Raw genomic sequence first — 21703 nt, forward strand, 5'->3', positions numbered from 1 at the left:
ACAAATGTCATTTCAAAGACAAGACGGATCTTGGTGATTGTATTGATTCTGTCGGCAGCTGTTTTTGTATCCAACCCCCCCAAAAACGTATACTTGAGATATTTCAAGTCAGAATGTGCGTACAGAATCATGCACTTTTGAATGCAGAGTTTGTGTGGGCTATTGCCTTTATCTTCAACATTTTGCCAAGGCCACCATACTCAACTGAATTTGTATGTATCATTGTTAGTGGATTGTAGCCTTAAACCTTGGAAGCAAACATTACTCCAAGACACTGAATTTGCTGAGGTAATGCCTCAGTTACAGTTACCAACATGGTCTCATTATTGTTTTTGTCTTCTTCTTCTATAACTCTTGAAACTGTGAAAGTGGAATATATACTATGATTACAAGTGCAGTGTTTCAAAAGTCGTCTGTACAGATTCAGAAAATGCAGCAGCAGTTTTTCTACATTATTGTAAATGGCTGACACACTTGTTGATCTGATGATCCAAGTCTGCCTCCAATTCTACCAAGTTTAATATGATTTAAGCACCACTGTTTCCTCTCTCTTGTGTGAATAGTTGGTTTAGTTGTGAGTTTGACTGCAGTGTTCGTCTCAGAAAAATGCTGTTCCTGTCGACAAGCTTTGCATAAGATCACTATGGCATTTAGTTTGTTAAACAGTATATATTAATTATCGGTAAGCGTAAATCCACTAATGGAGCCAATCAGCACAGACCCACACACACTGATCAAAGTACATTTTGTAACCGTAAATATAAAATGAATAGTTGATGAAATACATTATTTGTTTCTTGTGTGTGCTGGTTGTATTTGTCCACTGATTAAAATACAAACATTAGTAGAAGAAACAAGCACACTATCATTGACAAGGTATGCACTGCACAGCTAATTAGCAAAACAGCCTCACTGTAAGGTTTTAAAGTTTCTCTTTGGTCATTGATTCATTGAACTCCTGAAAATTCATCTCTTTACATATTTAGTTACATATTTAGAAGTTTTCCATGAAAATAATTCCCTTCTACACCCACCTACGTAATACTTACTAAAGGTCAGCCACACGAGCTCCACTACAATTTTGCTCAAACACGGTTAAACTGTTAAATTATCACAAAAGTTGTAATAGTGGCGTAATTTAGCCATACATGTTCAACTGAGACTCCAATTCTGAAGAAGAAAAATTATAGAGAAAGCCCCGCCCTGCTGGTTCACATGATTAGTTTCTTAGTTTTGTGATGTATTAAACCCCAAAAGTCTGAATTAGTGGTTTTGCGACTATCATCAGTACAGTGCAGTCTCAAGATGAAAATCCTCACTCATGGCGTTAACTTATTTCTCCCATTATGTGTCTGTCAGCATAATGACACTTGATTCCACTGTGTTTCAAGAGCCAGGCTAAAGAATATCTAATACAGTGAAATTCTACCTGAACATCTATAGACAAATTAGACCTGCCATAACACTTGGTGCTGCTAGAATATTTCTACATTCCATGATATTATCACACATTGAATATTGCATAACATGTTGTTTGCTGACAGGTGTAAATCCATGCAAAATCATAGAGTCATTATAAAAAAACATTAAAGGTCTTTGATGGAAAACCAATGCCATGTCATGTTTGTATTATCGTGGAGAAGTACAATTTATTGAGCTTTGAGAATTTTAAACAGTTTAAATTTGCTCATTTGATCTCCAAGGTGTTACATGGACTTGCCCCACCCCCCCATGTCTGACTTTCTTAACCCTTAGAAGAGTGATTAGACCCTACTCTCTTCCATACGTGGGTCAAAAGTGACCTGTACAAGAATCAGTGTGTTGTTATGCCATTTTTGTCATTTTGGTTAAGAATAATAACTTGTATTATTGTTTGTATTATATTTTTGTCCACACAAGAATAATTTCATGTTTGAAATATGTTTATTTTTCACTTCATAACAGATTTTGAACATTTTGATTATTGAAAGAGAAGACTATTACACAAAACAGCAACGGAAAAATGTCAACATGTATTTCATGACATTTTTCACTCTTCTCCTCCAGCTGTTGCTGCTCTCTGTCCCTCCAAGTTTGTGCATCACCTCTTGTAAGATATTACCAGTGATAAAGAGCTTGGGGTAGTAATACAAATATTACAATTTAAGTATAGAGTATAAAGGATAACTTAAAAATATGAATGGAATGATATCAAAGACATGTTTTTTGATGAATAGCTGGAAAATGAAATATTAAAAAATTTTTCATTACAAAGATATAACAAGCAAACGACCTCACCTGGTCATCTGTGACCCCCTTATGCATCTAAGGGTTAAAAGAAGGGCTCACAGCGGTATCAGGACCAGGGCCTCCTTTAGAAGGGACTGTGAGGTCCCACACAGATAAACAGCCTTCAGACAAAATGCTCCTTCTGTGAAGGCCAGTAAGATCTGGAAGGCTTCCACTCTAAGGGACTGTCCCACCTTACAAACCTTCAAAATTCACCTTTAACAGTGGCTGAAAGTGAACCAGTCTTGTGACCACTGACCTTTAATTTCTTTGTGTACTTTTAGTAATGTGCTTTTATTGTGACCTATTGTCCTGTTTCACTGTTATATTTTCTGCTACCTGCCTAGCGACTGCGGATGTAAATTAGCATTGTTGCTATAATCCGGCATATTTACGTCTATTGCTGCCTAAATAGATGTTCATTAATGTGCACTGTCCCTATCAAATAAATAATAAAATAAATAAAAGCAAAACATCATCTGGGCATGCTGACAGGATAGAAAACTTGACTTCAGCAGTTGGAATCTGTAAGGTCAATTTCTGTGAAGAATAAATAAAACAAAAAAGTGTCACTAAGGAGCAAACTAGGACCCAGTGGTGTGGAAGTTGTGGACTTGACCTACATTGGTTTGGGTAGGACAGCCAAAAAAAAAAACAAAACAAAACTACAAAACATTTTAAATAGAGACATTTGAAGAAAATAGCTTGAGTCAGTTGGTTGTGGCATTTTCTGGGTCACATCAGCTGGGCTCAAGCCTCCCGTTTGATCCTCAAATATAAAGCACCAGACATGAGAAAGCATATTTGCACCCAGTTTGAGTTTAAAATGCAACAAACATAAAAGAGAGGAAAAAAACAAAACTCTTCTGCGAAGGAATTGGCCATTCATATTTAATGGTTTTACCATTAAATTTGACAGAAAAGCCTCAGCTCTTTCAGGGGGCTGTCAAAAAATCTGTGCTGCAGCCGGAATTCTGCTGGGAGAACTAATCCCTCTGACATAACAAACAAATTGGACATGAAGAAATGAGATTTTAGCAAAGCCAGCCGTACTAAACCCCAGGTTGGAGTGGTGGAAGGAATTGCAGCAACAAACAGTTATGACATGTGAGTGTCAGCAGAGTGTAAGAGAGACCAGTGAGCCTTTAAAGATGGTGTACACCTGAATAAAATGATTGGATGTTGCCAGTCAGCTGGTGGCCAGTCAGGTTTTAATGTGCATCAAGAGTGAAGCACTTTGGGCCAATCAGCTCACTATTACAGGTTATCATTGTAGAACATCCAGTGTTTATAAAACAGCAAAATGCTTTGAGTAGTGAGTTTTGAAGACTATGGAGACTATAGAGATCTGACATGGGCATTTACAAATATACTTTATGCCTAGTTTCTCTTCTATCTTGATCTGTAACAGAATAAAATTCCAGTCAGCTTATTTATGGTGTGCCTCAGTCTGCCTGCTAAAGGCCAGTGATGATCAAGCAGCTTTGTCAAACATGGAGTCAAAAAATCCCTTCTGGATCATCCATTGGAGTCTTCAGAAAAAGGTTCTCAGAAGAAGAGTCTTCAAGTCTTCAGAGTCTGATGCGAAAAATGTTTATTCAATACAGAGGCTGTAAGAACAAACATGAACAAAATCTCCAGATTTTATCTGACTACACAAAGTGTTACATCATCTTATTCACTTCTGCAAACCTTTTCTAAACACTCCTCCTCTGTCTGAGAAACCTCAACCCATCCTTCTTCAGAGCCAATCAGAATATCCAAGGTGTATCCTGTCAAAAGTTTAACCACCTCCATTTCTTAAAAGAAATCACCCCTTCCTCTCCTTCCACAACTTTTCCAGGGTTTTCTCCAGTTTCATTTCTACTTAGGTCAGCCTGACCTTGGTTTCAACTCAATAAATCAATGTCTAATGACGGACTGCCGTATATAAAAGCATTTATTGAGGTATTTGTTGTGATGTGTTTGCTTCTTTGTTGCAGCTGTGATGCCAGGCAGTTCCAACTGGGTCTTCACCTGTGAACTGAGGTGATCCATGGCATTAGATGGTGTAGAGGAATGAAGCAGGGTGAACTAGTTAAGCAAACTGTGTAAATGTATTGTTAGTTTGTTAGTGTACTGGTAACAGAAACTTACCTCTCTCTATCCTCTTCCTCCCAGGGTGTCCGGGCAAAAGCATTCCCCGGGGGTTCGGATGCCTTTTATTAGTTCCGAGTGGGAGGTGTCATGTAGGAAGTAGGTAGAGGGGAGTTTGGATTTCCAGTTGTATAAATAATTATTTAAAGTATTCAGAGGGGTTTTTATTAAATGGGGTTTAGTTTGGTTATACTTATTGTCTATTTGTAGTCAGTAAGGCGTTTTATGTAAATATTTATTGTCTATTTATGTGGGTGTGTTTGGCGGTTTACCTCTCATGTGGTATGTGCCTGATAAGCAAAGGATATTTAAATGATTGGAGAGAAACGCCACAGGCTTCTTTCATTTGGTTGGAGGAACATGCTGGTATATTGCCCGGCGTTATGATGTACAAACAACAATAAAAAAGAAAATGCAGATTTGAATCTTCTCTGATTCCCTGATTTCTTCATTGGTCGCCTCGGCAAGTGGACTAATGGCTTCACAGATCAGAAAGACTTGGGACAATTTTGAGATACAGTGAGTCTCTGTGTCCACAATTCCAGGCTACAGTGAAATTTATACACTTCTGTGCAATCAAAACTGTAAATAACAGAATAAATAACAGCATCATACCAATAAACCAGTGAACACAGGTGTTACTTTCCCTGATCTAAACATCCTCATCTGGTGCACCTGAAATTTACCTCAACAAGTGTTACACCAGTTTTAATCACAGCAGTGCAAGTTGATCTCACTGAATGTGTTACATTTGGCAAAGTTCTAAAAGTGACAGCAGATTGTGTTTTAATGCATGATAAGACTTAGATTTTTAAGCTCAGTTTGCCAAATGCTACAGACTGTAACTATAGTTTTAAGACACCTCTTCCATTTGCTAACATTTGTTTTATCTACAGTACAAACTCATGACAGAATGGATAAATTCCATGTGAGACTTGCTCTTTTAATTTTACTGCTCAGCACTCATCTTGTTGCCAGTTGTGTGAGCCAAGACAAGGCCTATTGAAACCTCTGTCTAACTGATTCATCTGTAGGGCATTATGGTCAACACACACAAATACTTCACTTGACTGGCCACTCATTCATTTTGCAACACATGCACACACACACACACGAACTTCTGTGACAAAGGCACTGGTGTGCTTTGAAAAAATCTTCACTGCTTCAGGCACACCGTTGCTTTACAGATTTCATTTCACAGCAACAACTTACCAAGACTGGGCACATGGCTCTGCAGGCTCACAGCCAATATAGTTTTTTGTACGTTGCTGAGGGGTGAGCAGATTTACAGTATCCTGCCTTCGAATAACAGCGCTCTACATCTCATTTCTTCAATCCCCACAGACATGAGGATGGGATCCAGCTCACCACCCAGACAGATATTTCACATATTGTTTAGCCTGAGAGGGAGCTGCTGTGTCATTATGAGACACTTGTCTACCCCATTTCCTACTTGTTTAGCATTTGTATTTATTTTGTTCAGGAAGCCTAACTGGGATTTCTCAGACACTTCCTTTGCAAGAGAGTACAGGAGAGCACAAATTTCATATACACATGATCACAACAACAAAACCTCATAAAGCTTTAAAGTCTGTCAGAGAAATGGGTGTCTGAAATTTCTGAGCAGCCGGTGTCAGTACTAAGCACAGCACCAGGAAATAGTCTCGCTCACATCGGAGTTGGTATGAGGAATTTTTAAAGCCAACTTATCCAGTGAGGTGGTCTCATCGTTATTAGCTATGAACTCAAGTGAGGATGTTAAAATTCTCAGCAAATTAAATTGGATTAAAATGGAAACCCACTGTACACCAGAAGTACCTGGTTACAGCCTGCAGAATGAGGTAGCGTTCTACTTTTGACATTTCGTTCCACTGATCCTGATTAGATTGCTTTAACTATCGAATCTGGGTAAACTTTGACAACTGGATGCTTGCAGTGAGTGCTGAGTTTCGTGCTGATAGTTGGCGTATGCAAACCAATGTCACATGAAGAGAAATGGCGATAGGAGGAACAAATGTTTTCAGCAAAATCTACTTGAAATATGAAAAATAAAACTTGTTCTGCAAAAGAATGTCCCCTGTCAGTGTTTTACTATGATATATAATGTTTTTTACTAGTGCTGCTGCATGTTATGTAGATATGTATACGTATTATTAATGTTAAAGTTTGAGCTAATTTTTAATACTTTATATACTCTTGAGTAATTACATTTACAACAAAGTGTCACATTCAGCTTAAGAAGCAGGTGGCTTTTTTCACTCCATAAAGGAACATGTTATCCCTCTACAAACATTCCACATTTGGAAATGCATAGTTTTCCCTGGGAATGAAAGATATAAAAACTGTAATCTTAGAAGTAACCTGTAGCTATAGCTGTCAGATAAATGTGCAGAACCATTGTCTGACTTCACTGCAGTGGACTTTTCAAATTGCAATTGTTCATTACTTGATACAAAATAGTTTTAGTTGGACATTTGGGTTTTAGATACTATTTTAACATGTGTAGCACACACACACACAGCTATAAGCATTTCTGTTACACAAACTAAAACAATAAGTGTTGCTACAAAAGCAGGCTCATACTCCAATTAGCAGATCATCTAATTATCAGAATATAAATTAAATACACTCCTGTCATTTTCTTCGTTGTAAAGTCAACACAGAAAAAGTTGCTTAGCCCTGGTATAGCACTATTATTACAAAAAAGCCTTTTTTTTCTTGTGTACTCTCAATTAGAACACACATAAGTCATTTGGACAAAGCAATGTTTAATTTATTCTTTGTTGGAAGCATTTTCAAGCAATCATTCCGCTCTTAAATGAAAAAAAAAGTGCATTAAGTATTCACATCAAATTGATGAGAGTTTTGTTTTGCCATTACAGCATTTAAATCATTCTATTTGGAAAGAAAAAAATAAAAGCCTTTCAGAAGAAAACACCAAGTTACACATTCCTAAGTGGCTCAAACTGTCTTTTGTGGACACAGTAGCAGTCTGGATCCAGACCTACAATCACAAATCTGAATGAAAGCCACCGCCAGCCCCTGGGACTGTATCAATCTGAGGAGAGTGGAGATTTCTAGGAAGCAAGAAGTGCTGTCCACAAAACATTTGTGGCAAATTCACCTCTGAATGATGTTGCTCACAATGACAATAACCCAAGGCATCTCACTCACAGTTGCATTGATCTGTGTGACTGTTGCAGCACACTGACCCTCATGTTCCTGCTAGCAGAGTGGCCCTGGAGGAAGGACAGAAGCCAGAGTTAGGTCTCTGAGGATGTAATGGGTCAAGACTGACAGATTTTGGTACTTAGAGAAATTTTCAGAGTCAGTAAAAGTTTGCACTGCCCCTGGCATATGACATTTCTCAGTGTGCTGTCTAAGATATGACAAAAACCAACCTGGAAATTATGTGTTTAACACACCTGGAGCTGAGGTCTTAAATAAAATTGTTTCCTTTTATACCAAGGCAACATCTAAGCCCTGTCCCATATTACAGATTTGAATATGCAGCTCTGTCCCTTAACCAGGTGTTTACTGCACTGCATAGATGTCAGCTTTATGCCTCATTTGCTTCCTGACTGCGTTTCCACTTCATATCTCTCTCTCTCCATGTCTCTCCTCTTAATGCTCTCCTGAAACGTTCACATATTTTCTCTCAGTAAAGGACGGTGTGGCTGTAAATCAACACGTACTTATGTACATACGCCCACGGAGGCCTGATTGTACTCAATATCTCAGCCCACATTCTGCCACTGGCCACAAACAGGCTGGACAGACTTTGATGAAACAAGGCTTTGGAACACAGTGAGTCACTCTGGAGCCCGTGTCACCACGCATGAGGCAGCCGGCGTCTTCGGCAATTGATTTCCAGCTGACACTCAAGTGGCTGCCTGTGAAAGATGACCTGTCAGTGCAACTCAGGGGAGCATATCTAGCGAGGCATCACGTTGGGAGACTCATGCGTGAGATGGCAGGTAGACAGGCACAGGAGACCCTGAGCCGGGCCGACTGGGGAGCCTATTTTATTAATAGCCCCGGGTCAATGAAAGCTTGCTAACAAGCCAAGCAGGCAAGTCTAAGTAAGTCATACTTTTTATTTTGAAGGGAGGGCTGTGGGTTGCTTGTATGTCTGTGTGAGTGTGTTCATGTATCACGTGTCTAAATGTATATTAGACATATGAATAGAGTGTCACATAATTCCATCAATTTCATTTGCTAATTCTAATAAACTACCAGTCCAAGTTTTGTGCACGTAATGTGGCTGTGAGACAAGGAAATAATTTGCTCCTTATATAGCCACACAAGCAAGCAAATTAGAATTAACAAGATAGCTTCATCCAGCACAGTTTTCTCAGGAGATCTCGTGCTCCTCCACTCAGTCACAGCTGTCTGCTCTTACCTCGACTCTCAAAGGACCAGAAAATGTCACAGTGAGTTTGGAAGCTGGAGCCACATGTCTGCTTGACAGCGTTAAAGTCAGCTTAACTTTTCTCACCACGGATGACTTAGCCGTTTCCTACTGGCCACTTGCCAGCACACTGGAAAGACACTGTGTGTAGTCTTAAGTAGTTCTAACAACAGTGAGGGTTGAGGCTGGGGAAAGAGCTACACAAAGTTCACTTTGTTTAGGGATAGCACCTTATGTTTAATTAACAGGAAAAACTGCACCTTAGAATTGTCAGTAACACATTTTATTTCTAAATTCACCTGTTTAGCGGAAAGAGGGGAGGCCGCTGCAGGATGTGTAGCTGAGATTCAGGAACGCAGAGACAAGGAGGCACTTAGAATACAGTAGTTGCATTGAAAAACCATGATGAAACAAAAATACCAAGAGCCAGAGCTTATAGTTACAAAGAAAAGATTCGCTGTGTTGCAATGTAAAAGTTACCTTAACCCTGATATGCACAAGTGGGTCAAAAATGACCCAGTGAGGTCGTTTTTTTCCAGTATCTTTGCAATGAAACGTTTTTATCATTTCAATTTCCAGCTATTCCTCAAAAAACACATTTTTGATATCATTCCATTATAATTTTTAAGCTACTTTATATACTTTTAAAGAAATTGTAACATTTATATTACTACCCCGGCTCTTTATCGCTGGTAATATCGTATAAGAGGTGATGCAGTGCACAAACTTGGAGGGACGAAGAGCAGCAACAGCTGGTGAAAAAGAGTGAAAAAATGTCAACAGAATGCATGCTGATATTTTCCTATTGCTGTTCTGTGTAAATTTTTTTTTTCAATTATCAAAATGTTGAAAATCTGTTATAAAGTGAAAAATAAACATATTTCAAACATGAAATCATTTTTGTGTCTACAAAAATATAATACAAACAATATACAAATTATTATTCTTAACCGAAATGACAAAAATCGCATAAAACCACAATGATTCTTATACGAGTCATTTTTTACCCAGTTATGGACGAGTGTAGGGTCCAATCACTGGTGCATCTGAGGGTTAAGAAGCCCAATTTTAAGTAAAATACAGAAAAACAAAGTCCAACTTAAATTGTAGAAAATAATCCTTAAGCCCAAATTAAGTAAACAGAACTTGCATAAAACCCTACACCTTAAAATTATCAGTAACACATTTTAGCACAATCAGGTACGATAGAGGTATGCAGCATTTGGCAAAAATCTTCTTTAGTGGCTCTGTCAGTTTTTTTTTTTTTTAAATCATTTTTTCACAAGAGACTTGCCTAAACATAAAATATTACCTCAGCAATTTTTTGTAATTCAGTTGGGAAAGAAATGCATTTTGTCTTTTTGTGTGTTTTATACAGCATGTGTATAAAGTGTGAATGATGTGAGGCTAAATAGCAACACTTGAAAAGTAAGGTGACGGTGATCAAAATCACAGATTATATTTACACACAGTCACTTTATGCCTCTGGGGCATAGAGCTAAGGGGAAAATAAATAAAAAAGAAGCCTCCACGGCTTAGGAATTTACACTCTGATCACGGATTGCATTATCCCAGACCTGACTGGCTGGGAACCTTTGTAGCTTGTCATTCCCCTTGTCTTTCCTCTCATTTCCTGCCATCTCTCTATCCAGTCTAGTCAGAATCTCTAATGATGGCATTTTTATGAAAAAAAATCCAGAGGTTAAAAAGATAAACATTCATCTGTCTCTCCAAAATGTAAACACATTATTTGTATTTCTTCTGAACTTCTTCCATGTCAGTAAGTCAGCTGTGAAAATAGCCTTTACTGAGATTCTCCTCTTTGACAATGGCAGCGAAACTGAAATTAGATTTTCTCCCCATTACTTTGAAGCATCAAGAAGAAAGCATCTTCAGCAATTTCATCACACAAAATCATGCTGTGAGCTGCAGTCACATTTATCTGATCCCTAATCAGTTCAACCACTGAATGATCTGTGTGGATGAGCGAGCATTGATCTGTATGACAGAGGGATTAGCCTGAGTGAGAGCCAGTAAAGACATTTTAGTCCATAAATAGTCATAAATATTACAAACACACACATGGATAACTGTTAGCTGGCTACCATTTTTGACAGTTAGCTTCAGATGTATGATATCATTTGATATGAAATGGATGGTAAAGATGAGAAACATCCCAAAGGCTTATGGTGAATGCTTGTGAGCCCTCCTCAGCATTGAGGATACCAGTGTTGGTACCATTCATTCACTGTGGTGGTCCTGGCCAGTTTCATGTTCATGTCAAAGATGCTGTACCTCATTTCAGCGAAAAAACTGATCTTTGCCTGAATAATGTGCTTTCAATAATGTTCTTTAGCAAAGTTTCATTTGGAAGTTTGGCGCCAAAGAGGAAGTTCTTCTTTTCCCCTGGATGTTGTCCATAGAGGATGACGTCATGCTCTGATTTCACAGTGGCTTGGTGGTTAGCACTTTTGCCTTGCAGCTAGAAGATCCCCAGTTTGCATCCCAGCCTAGGCCTGGGATCTTTCTGCATGGGGTTTATGGGTTCAGCTGGGATAGACTCCAGCCTCCCATGACCTTAATGAGGATTAAGTGTTGTATAGATAGTGGATGGATGGATGTTTATGTAGTTTCAGAAGTGCTTGTTCACAGGAAGAAATACTTGTCAACTTTGAAATACTGCCATTATTGAGAGATGATACAATGTTTACTCATTTAACTCTTAAGTGATATTGCACAGATGTTTGCTCACTTGTGTTGTATACTGTATTGTCAAATTTGAAAAACTTTCTTTTTTTTAAATTGCATCACAATGTTGTCTATTGTTTTTGACTATGTGTCATATGGCTCAACCTGTTTTGTAAAGGCCTCAGTAAAGTGCTTCAGAGGATCGTAGAGCTTCTGTATTCAGTCATTCATCCTTTACACAACTATTTTTGTGTGTGGCTGGGTGCAGCACCTTCTAAATGTACACTCAACGTCTCAGTCATCCTTTCTACCAAGTCTTGATGTAATACACGTGTGCATTGTGCGTGTTTTTGTCCATCTTAGATTTCATGAAGTGAGGTGACACAGAGTTTTCTGTATCATCAGTTCCATCAAAACCAAGTTGACACTACCTACTATTTGGTCACTCCCTGTCTCAGCTCAGTGCATCAGCTGCCAACACCTTGAAAGCCAAGGTCGCCCTTTAATAAAAACATCATAAAAATCTGCCATTATCCGGTTAAATGGTGCAGAAGATTTGGCTTTAACAGGACTACTTCCCCTCCAAGTGTTGTTGAATTAATTACAGGAAAAGTAGGAGGCGCATTTAAGCTAATTAGATGTTATCCAGTGTCTGCGTTTGTGTGTGTGTATGTGAAACTGATGAAGGTCACACATTCATGCAACTGAACAGTGGCCAAAGAGATAAAGTGTTAATTTGCATGCTGTCAAAAGTCATGCATGCATTGTGTGAGATTCAGTGAATGTACATACATTTACAAGAAGGTTATGGATGTGCTTGTTGTGTCATCCTTCACGGTCACTGTACAGAATCTGTGAGAACATATCTTGGCCCACAATGATTGTTAGCCACCATGCACTAACATGTAGAGCTCAGATAGGCAAGAAACAGGAAATGCATTTAAAATTTCATACCCTTGTTAAAAAATTTCACGTTTAAATAATAAATGAGACAGCATTCCCTTTTAAGAGATGTGTCATAGATATTTTGATGGGACAAGGTCTATGGGTGTAGCTACAATGCTAACAATCACCCAGTTGTGTCTAAGTATCCCCTTTATGTCACAACAGTGAGTCAGCATGCAGAGCTCTGAGGTGCTGAATCTCTCACAACTTCTGCAAATGTAATCAGTCATTCAGCCAAGGGATGTGAACATGAGATCATATGGACTGACAGGCAACCAGCAATGGAAGTAGAATGCAGATACTTTTGTTGAGGTATGAAAGTAAAAGTGCTGGTTTGGTGTCTCTCACTGATGTATGATTATAAATGAATATGAAGTGAAGCATCAGTGTGTCAGTAGCATGTTACTATTGTAGCAGTCTTACTTCACAACTTCATAAGAGTGTTTCAATAGTTGTCAATCTATAGCAGTAATAGTCAGTCTATGTACATAGTCATTCAAAAGTTTGGGGTCACTCAGAAATGTCCTGATTTTTGAAAGAAAAGCATTTTTTTTGCAATGAAGATAACATTAAGTGAATCTGAAATCCAGTCTAGACATTGTTAATGTGGTAAATGACTATTCTAGCTGGAAATGGCTGATTTTTAATGGAATATCTATATAGGGGTACAGAGGAACATTTCCAGCAACCATCACTCCTGTGTTCTAATGCTACATTGTGTTAGCTGATTGTGTTGAAAGGCTAACTGATCATTAGAAAATCCTTGAGCAATTACGTTAGCACATGACTAAAAGTGTGAGTTTTCATGGAAAACATGAAATTGCTTGGGCGACCCCAATACCCCAAACGGTATTGACCATATAGACTACTTCCATATATATATATCTCACATGATTATTGTGTGAGGAAAGGGAAAAAGCTACATTTTGATACACTTATCTATTTTCAGTTTTTGGATATTTTCTCCAATCCTTGATTTATTTATTTTTTTTCTGAAAAACACTATTGGGTGGATATGATGAAATGTGAGCCTGACTGCACACTGATTTTGGTGAGTCGTCAGAAAGCCAAAAGGTTGTCAACCCCTGGTTTAAAGCTTGTTATTTTATTGATTGTGTAAAATCTTCATGAAAACTAACTAGGCCTTCTAAATAAATGTAGTGGAGTAAAAAGAGAAAAAAGTACTGAAAATAGTGCAATAGAAATATACAGCAGTATAGAATGGAAATACAAAAAAAGTACAAGTATCTCATAATTCAGCTTAAGCAAAGTACTTAAGTAAAAATACTTAGTCACTTTCCACCCCCGCATTCATCGCATTCATTGAACAGTTTTGGTGACTGAAATCCTGCACTTTCAACGTGACATGGACCCGCTGGAATAAAGTCATGTTTATTCTGGTGACTGACAACAAATCCTGTAGCATTTCACTACTCTTTTGTTATCCTGTTTGGCAAGTTCTTGCCAAGAAAAACATATTGTCCACTGTGGGCATTAGGTTGTGTCAACCGTGTAACTGTGGAGCCTGTAAATCTCTGGTGTGGCTTATTAAGACACAGATGGAACACAGCTTACACTTCAAAAATTTGGGGTCACCCGGACAATTTCATATTTTCCATGAAAACACTTTTATTCATGTGCTAACATAATTGCACAAGGGTTTTCTAATCATCAATTAGCCTTTCAATACCATTAGCTAACACAATGTAGCATTAGAACACAGGAGTGATGGCTGCTGGAAATGTTCCTCTGTACCCCTATGTAGATATTCCATTAATAATCAGCTGTTTCCAGCTAGAATAGTTATTTACCACATTAACAGTGTCTAGACTGTATTTCTGATTAATTTAATGTTATCCTCACTGAAAAATACTGCTTCATGCTTCTGATATTGTTTGTTCTCAGCCTGGTTTGTCACTTAAGATTTTTCATTACTGAGTTTATTGCGAACCATTTGAGCACGACGTTTTGGGCGTTTGTAATTTAGCTCTTGAAGACTTTTTTTTTTTTAGACTTTCCTGTCACTGTGTTATGGTGTCTGGGTTAGTAGTTTAGTTCCTCCTGTTTTCTAGTATACCTTGGTATTCTTGTTTGTTCCCCTCCGACCCTTTAGGGTTCCCTCTTGAGTTCATAGTGCTCCATTCTGCTTCTGCACTTCCTGTAATATATTCTATTTTGGAAATAAAATTATTGTGTTTGAATTCTCTGTTGCTGTGTTTCCGTTGTCTGCACCTGAGTCTCTGTAGCAGAACGTAACAACTACAGGGTGACTGAATTGTAGCTTTTGGGAAACATGCATCAGCTTCAATTATATAGCCTCAGAGTGAATTTAAAATTATACTTCCATATTTGGACTATATTAAAATGCAGCTCCTAGAATGTCAGCTATGTTTACCATATGGAAGTCACAGGAAGCACTTTGTGCCAGCACTGGGTGGCACTGCCTGAACAACTGTTCTCAGAAATTGATGTGCAATTCAGGAACATAGTTATGGAAGAGTTGTCGAGTGGTTCTACTCTCTGAGATCTGACATTGACCATTTCTTGAGAGAAAAATGACAGCCTTGTTGAACTGAGTGAGTGGTGGGCAGATCTCACTTTTATGTTCGGTCTCATTTCAACAGTTCAAACCCCAGAATCACTGTGTGATGGAATCATGGAGCTATTCACTGTTGAGCACAAACATACTGATCAAGCTCTAATCCTCTGCTGCCATGAACAAGATTCTAGAATTTGCTTAGATGAGTTTATGTTGCATATTTAAGAACATTTTAAAGCAGCTGTAGATGCAATTTACTGTATGTTAGGACAAGCTTGTCAGTTTTAAATGAAGCTGGGGAACAATTTTGTGAGCTTGCACTATAATCGACCAAACTGATAATTATTAGCCACGTTCTAGAGAGAACAGGGTAATCAGTGTCAGTGTAATGACAGCTTTGGAAACTTAAATGTGCTTTGTCCACACTTGTGTTACTCGGTATATCATGGAAGGATATGTGACTTTTCCGCCTGACTTACTATCAAACCGTACAGGCACAACAGGTCAAACATACAAGCATTCCATTTGTCACCGACATCATTTGGATAACCCAAGGCTGTGTTTAGAACAACCATGGCACTGCAGCAAAAGGCAAGCTCCTCATTCATGTCAATAAGACTGCTCCTTTGTTGCAAAGGGAGATACCAGAGGGCTGAAGCAAAACACAGACAGTGCTGCAACCCATTTGTTGGATTATTCCCCAAAATCATCTGGCAACAACTGTGTTGGATAAATATGTGTAAATGCAGGCACATGTTGGAAAGCTGTCAAATATCATTTTCGTTGCCTTTCCCCCCAAGGAAACACTCAATTAATAAGAGCCGAAAGCTTTCCAGTCAAAATAATAGAAAAATTACATGATTTGCCTTCCCAAAAGGGCGCTCAATAGGGATAAGATAAAACGTTTCTTCTGTAGTAAGAAAATGTTAATTGTAAAAAATAATAACAATTTACTTCTTTAAATCCGCACGAAGTGAAATTTAGTTTTATTGGACACTTATGTACAGATGGGTGATAACCATTGACTCTACAGTAAGGGGATGTGGTGGCTTTAGTTTACTGTGGGGGGCATTTTGCAGATGTGGTACGAGTCCACTTATCTCCTTACAAGGAAAAGTCACTCAGTGAAAATCAATACAAAGATGTTCTGATAATCACTTATGAATGAGTGAAATACTGATGAAACGTACGCTACCGTTCAAAAGTTTGGGGTCACTTAGAAATGTCCTGATTTTTGAAAGAAAAGCATTTTTTTCAATGAAGATAGCATTAAATTAATCTGAAATACAGTTTAGACATTATTAATGTGGTAAATGACTATTCTAGCTGGAAACTGCTGATTTATAATGGAATATCTCCATAGGGGTACAGAGGAACATTTCCAGCAACCATCACTCCTGTGTTCTAATGCTAAATTGTGTTAGCTAATGGTGTTGAAAGGCTAATTGATGATTAAAAAACCCTTTTGCAATTATGTTAGCACATGGTTGAAAGTTTGAGTTTTGATGGAAAACGTAGAATTGTCTGGGTGATCCCAAACTTTTCAACGGTAGTGTATTCTGATGGGAATGGTCTCTTTCAGGATGCTGAGGATATGAAAGTGATGTGAATCATATGCTATAACCTCACAGTCACCAGATCACAACCAAATTAAACTCCAGTATGAGACTCTGGATAGTTCCAGAGACAGAGATTCAGTGTCAAAGCACACTGAAGCTGTACACTATTCTGGTTTTGATTCATTTCGTCTGTGTCTCCCTAGAAACATTATATATTTTATTGTTGAAAAATTTAATCAAGGACTGAGTTCTGATTTTCTTTATGTATTTAATTTGATTAATTCATATTTTATCTTTATTACATTTACATAGGTTATTAATGTTTTCTAAGATTTCATTTGCAATTAAGTGTATTCATGTGCTTCACGCCTACTTGACATTTGGGAAAATACATTGAAAACATTTGGATATAATTAATTAACAGTCAGTCTAAGGGAAGAACAATAGATGCTTTTAGCCTTTTGATGCATAATTTTAACTGCAAACAAAAGTCAGAGACTAATTCAAAATAATTAGTTTCTTGGTATTTTCTATAATTGCATTTATAGTGACCCAGTAAATGGTTTGCATTTGATGAATTTTGCAAAAGGATTGCAAAACGTAACTATTTGTTCATCCAGAATACAACGCCATCTGTAAAATCTTAAGTTTTGTCCATTGATTTGTTCAGTTAAATTATTTTAAAATGCAGCAATATGGTAATAAAGTACATGTAATCATGTATTTATTATGTGTTCAAAACTGATAAACATAATGATAAATACTTTAAGTTCTGCACACAAACCCGCAATCATTCTGACTGCTGCCAGCATTCACTCTTCTTTCACAGGTAATATTTAACATTCTCAGGCACAGAATTAATTTGTGCAGGAATGTGTTGGTTTAATTTGGTTGAGAAATCAACCATGGTGTGAGAGTATTATGTGAATATTAATGCATTTATCCAGAGACAATAGCATGTTAATGTAACCTGAGAGAAGCAACAATGTCAGTAGGAGTGCACCGATGAGGTCGAGAGACGTGACCTGAAGGAGTCATGATTTTGTCTAATCACGTCCGATCTCTAAGGTCTTGTTCTTTAATTGCATTCTTGTCTACCGGGTCTCGGTATATATCAAGCAAACACAATGTAAAGGATTAAACACTATGATTATTTATAATAAAGCAGGGCTCATCCCTGAGGACACAAAGGTGACAAAACACTAGAAATCATCATCAGCGTGCTCAGTGTCTCCCTTCATCCCGCCTTAGGCTCTAAAATCAAGATTGATGATGTGCATGATTTGGGAGTGCAATGACACCCCATTCTACACTCCCTCCTTATCTAGGAGTTTTCTTATAAGCAGATAGAAAGCGGTGATATTCAAAGTGACACTCAATTAGCTGTGTAGCGGTGTGGGGACGCAGACTGATAGGATGGCTTTGTCCCTGAATGCAGAAATGACTGAAATCGGCTTTGAGAATCATATACTATACTCTCTCCCACAGACATACAAGGTGACATCTGTGAAAGTGACATTACAAAAAATAAAATGCTATTGTTTTCTTAAAAGCATATTTTCTTAAAATTCAGATGCAGAACACTCTTTTGGTAGCTGTTAGTCAGCAAAAAGAATTGAATCTGTTACTACTCCACCAAGGAACGTGGTGGAATTATGCGACGATCGGTGTTGGTTTGTCTGTCTGTCTTTCTGTCTGTCTGTCTGTCTGTCTGTCTGTCTGTCTGTTAGCAATATTACTTAAAAACGGACTAACAGATTTGGATGAAATTTTCAGGGAAGGTCAGAAATGACACGAGGACCAACTCATTAGATTATGGCAGTGATGTTGCTTATAGTCTGGATCCATGGATTTGTTAAAGATTTCTGTATCACTGTGCGATAGCAGCATGGCGTCACTGTAACTATGACAAGTGAACACGACGTCAGCTGCCTGCTGACGATCACATGATTGCGATCCTACTACAAATCGACCATTGCAGACTTATAGGGACTTATCCACTGGAAATCATACAAGGAATAATTGATTAAATTGTGGGGGTGTTTCCAAGTCCCATCAATTCCCGCCTGCTACATATTTAGGTCACACGATTTGGTATATATACATAATGTACACATGCATAACACATGCCTGTGCTCAGTGCAAGGTCATTTTGTTTGTAGGTAAATCTATATTAAATGGCCACATTCTATGTTGCTGTGATTTCTGGTCATCAATAACTAATACACCAATGTTGTATTTCTAAAAAAAAAATGCAGCATTTCTGACAATGCCATATGGGGGAATGATCAGTCTTGGTGGAGTACTGCCTCTCTTCTTGTCTCATTCTGTTCAGCTGTTTTATGCAGAAACTAAAACAGTGTAATGGAACCAAATAATCATGGCATTACACAGCATGAATGCTCCCTTAGTAAGAATCAGCAGTGTTTTAGATATCATATTTACAGGTGCTCTGTTTCCTTCTTCCTCTTAGTGATTCCTTAATAAGTTCAGATGGTGCTGTTTGACCTACTAAAACGATCATCAGTCCAACAGTTTGACCTTTTACAACTTGTCTCAAATCTGCCTCCAGCTCAGTGTTGATGTGTGCAGCTCAGATGGACACAGATCTGCCAAGAGGAGGCATCCAGCAGTGAGAGGTGAGTAAGCATCACCTGTCACCGTGGTAGGTGAATTTAATCAACTTTTGGTTTACGTGGCACAAGCTGTTTTTCAATCTATCACAATAACGTTCTGTCTCCCATGAGTTTTTCTTGCTCATCTTAGGCTTGTCATTTATTAAAACAGCTTGCACCATTAAAACTTAAAGTTCAGCCAGTAAGTGACTAATCCAAAGCAGCCACTTCAACGTAATTACAACTTACATACATACAGCTTAAACATAATTAAATATTAAATTAGCTTTGTCAGCTAGTTCAATATGCAAACTGTTAGATTTATTTACCTTTCATTCATGTGCTGCTTTTTCTTAATCTGACTGCTGTTGGAATGTGTCAGCTTCATGTCTGAATGAGCATACTGGTTGGTAAAAGTTGTGGCAGAACTTTTACTAGGTTGGATCGAGTAACCTTTAACAACACTTTTTAAACTACACTTTTTTAACAAGCTACGTATTTTGAGTTACGTGAGGCGACTTGCTGAAGGTTTTTTCTATATTTGTGCGCCAATATTGCCAATAACATAGCAGACAGGAAAGACACAGAATGCTGTCAAAATCACAACTTTGTCATTCACTTTGCTCTACAATTTCACAATTAATACGAACTGACATGTCCATAAATACAAAACTTTATCGCTAGAAGATGGTCTTTACCAGGTCAGATTAATGAGACTCACCAGTAGTAAATGGAATTCTGTTTTGACAAAACGTTAACAGGAGCTGAAGTTTAGTTTGTTGCTTCTGGTTGTTTGTAGGAGTCTTTTTTGTCAGAGTTTATTTTATTACCTGCAGCAACAGACAGGAGCAGGATTCATCAGAAGGTCTTCAAAGCAACATGGAAAACAGCAGTATTTTCAATAATTATTTTCATTCTACTTTATCCTTGACATGGACACAAGTTTGGTCAGGATCTCACAGTTTGCAGCTACAGTGTAATCATTTGTTACATAGTGATCATTCTTAAGTTCAGTCCGGAACTCCATCACATCTGTTAGGATATTTTTATTTTACTGTTGTTCAAGTATTAGTTAGATTATCATCACATGCAGATGGACTTTGTATGATTAGGAAATCATAAATAAACTGTTATTAGTTATTTGGACAGTTTGTTAATTTGGTTAATAGTTTGGATTGAGTCTTTTGTTTATTAGCACATTATTATACAATATGAATCACTTGATGTTCTGTCCAATCTGGCTTGTTTGACAAATATTGTGCAATTATTGTCGCTCTCTTCATCACTGTCTTGTCTGAAAGAAGCTGTCATGCACACTTACCTTAAAGTGACCTCTGTCTGAAAGACAGAATGCTGCCACTTTAACACATTGATAAAGTAAACAATGTTACATATCCTATGTCTGAAAAGGGTTTTAGTTGCAACCATCATAAGAATGGTTTTGTTTTGATTTGTTTTTTGCTACCCATTCACTGTTTGTGTCAGTCTTCCCCCTGTAAATACTGTACATAAAACTGGACTAAGTTTAAAGTTGCAAGTATCTGGGACAACCACTTCTTCTACTTCAGCTACAATAGGTTTGACATAGTTTTGTGGTGTATTTCTGTTTTGTGGCACATCAAAGGAAAATAGTGTACTTTGTTAATATTAAATTTACTCAAAATATCTCAGTCAAACTAACAGAAGCTATTTAAAAAATATCTTGCGTGCGTGAAACCCCTGAGAGTAATACCTCTGAAATCTACATATATGCATATGTATGGAAGTGTGAGCTCAAATTGTACAAAAAAAAAATCAGTAGGGGCTATGAAGAGGCTACTTTGCATCATGCACTGATTTCGGTTGCTATAAACAGAGACACAATGTAAAGCAATAAAGCTTAATAGAGCGATAGAACTTCTCCCTCAATTATCTTATTTGCTGTTATTGGACAGTTCAGGAAATGTAATCAGTTTTGATACACCATTTAGCTACTTGCCAAATTCCCACAGGAGAGAGTTAGCATGTCTTTTGAGAGGTCCACTGTGAATTCAAGTGCACCTATGTTTGTCTGCAGCCAGTATTTGAAGGATTTATTTGTTCACTTCCATTAGACAGTAGCACTTGGCTACCCAGGCCTCCAGAGGGAAATGATGAGGATTCTAATTGCTCTAATACTATCAACACAAAAACATTTCCCCACCAGTGTTCTCGGCCACAAATTAAAATATGAGACTTAATTAATTATAGTGCCTCAGGTGTTGCTTACTTGTTAAAGTAAGTTGTCGCTGTAATGTGTCCTTTGTGAAGCACTTTTCTTAACACCTTTATACTTTAACGAAGCCTTAAAGCAATAATTTATTGAATTTAAGGGTTGTACACAACTATCTCTTGACTATAGATGTGTGTGCTTTATGTGCGTACGTGTGATATTTATACATACATATAGATATGTATACAAATGCTGCTATGACTCAGGTGGCAGTGTGCTGCCCACTAATTGCAGGGTTATCTGTTTGATCCCTGGACCCTACACATGCCAGAGTGCAGAGCACTTTGCCAC

The sequence above is a fragment of the Amphiprion ocellaris genome, chromosome 11 (genome assembly GCF_022539595.1).
Source record: "Amphiprion ocellaris isolate individual 3 ecotype Okinawa chromosome 11, ASM2253959v1, whole genome shotgun sequence".
NCBI classification, from domain to species: domain Eukaryota; kingdom Metazoa; phylum Chordata; class Actinopteri; family Pomacentridae; genus Amphiprion; species Amphiprion ocellaris.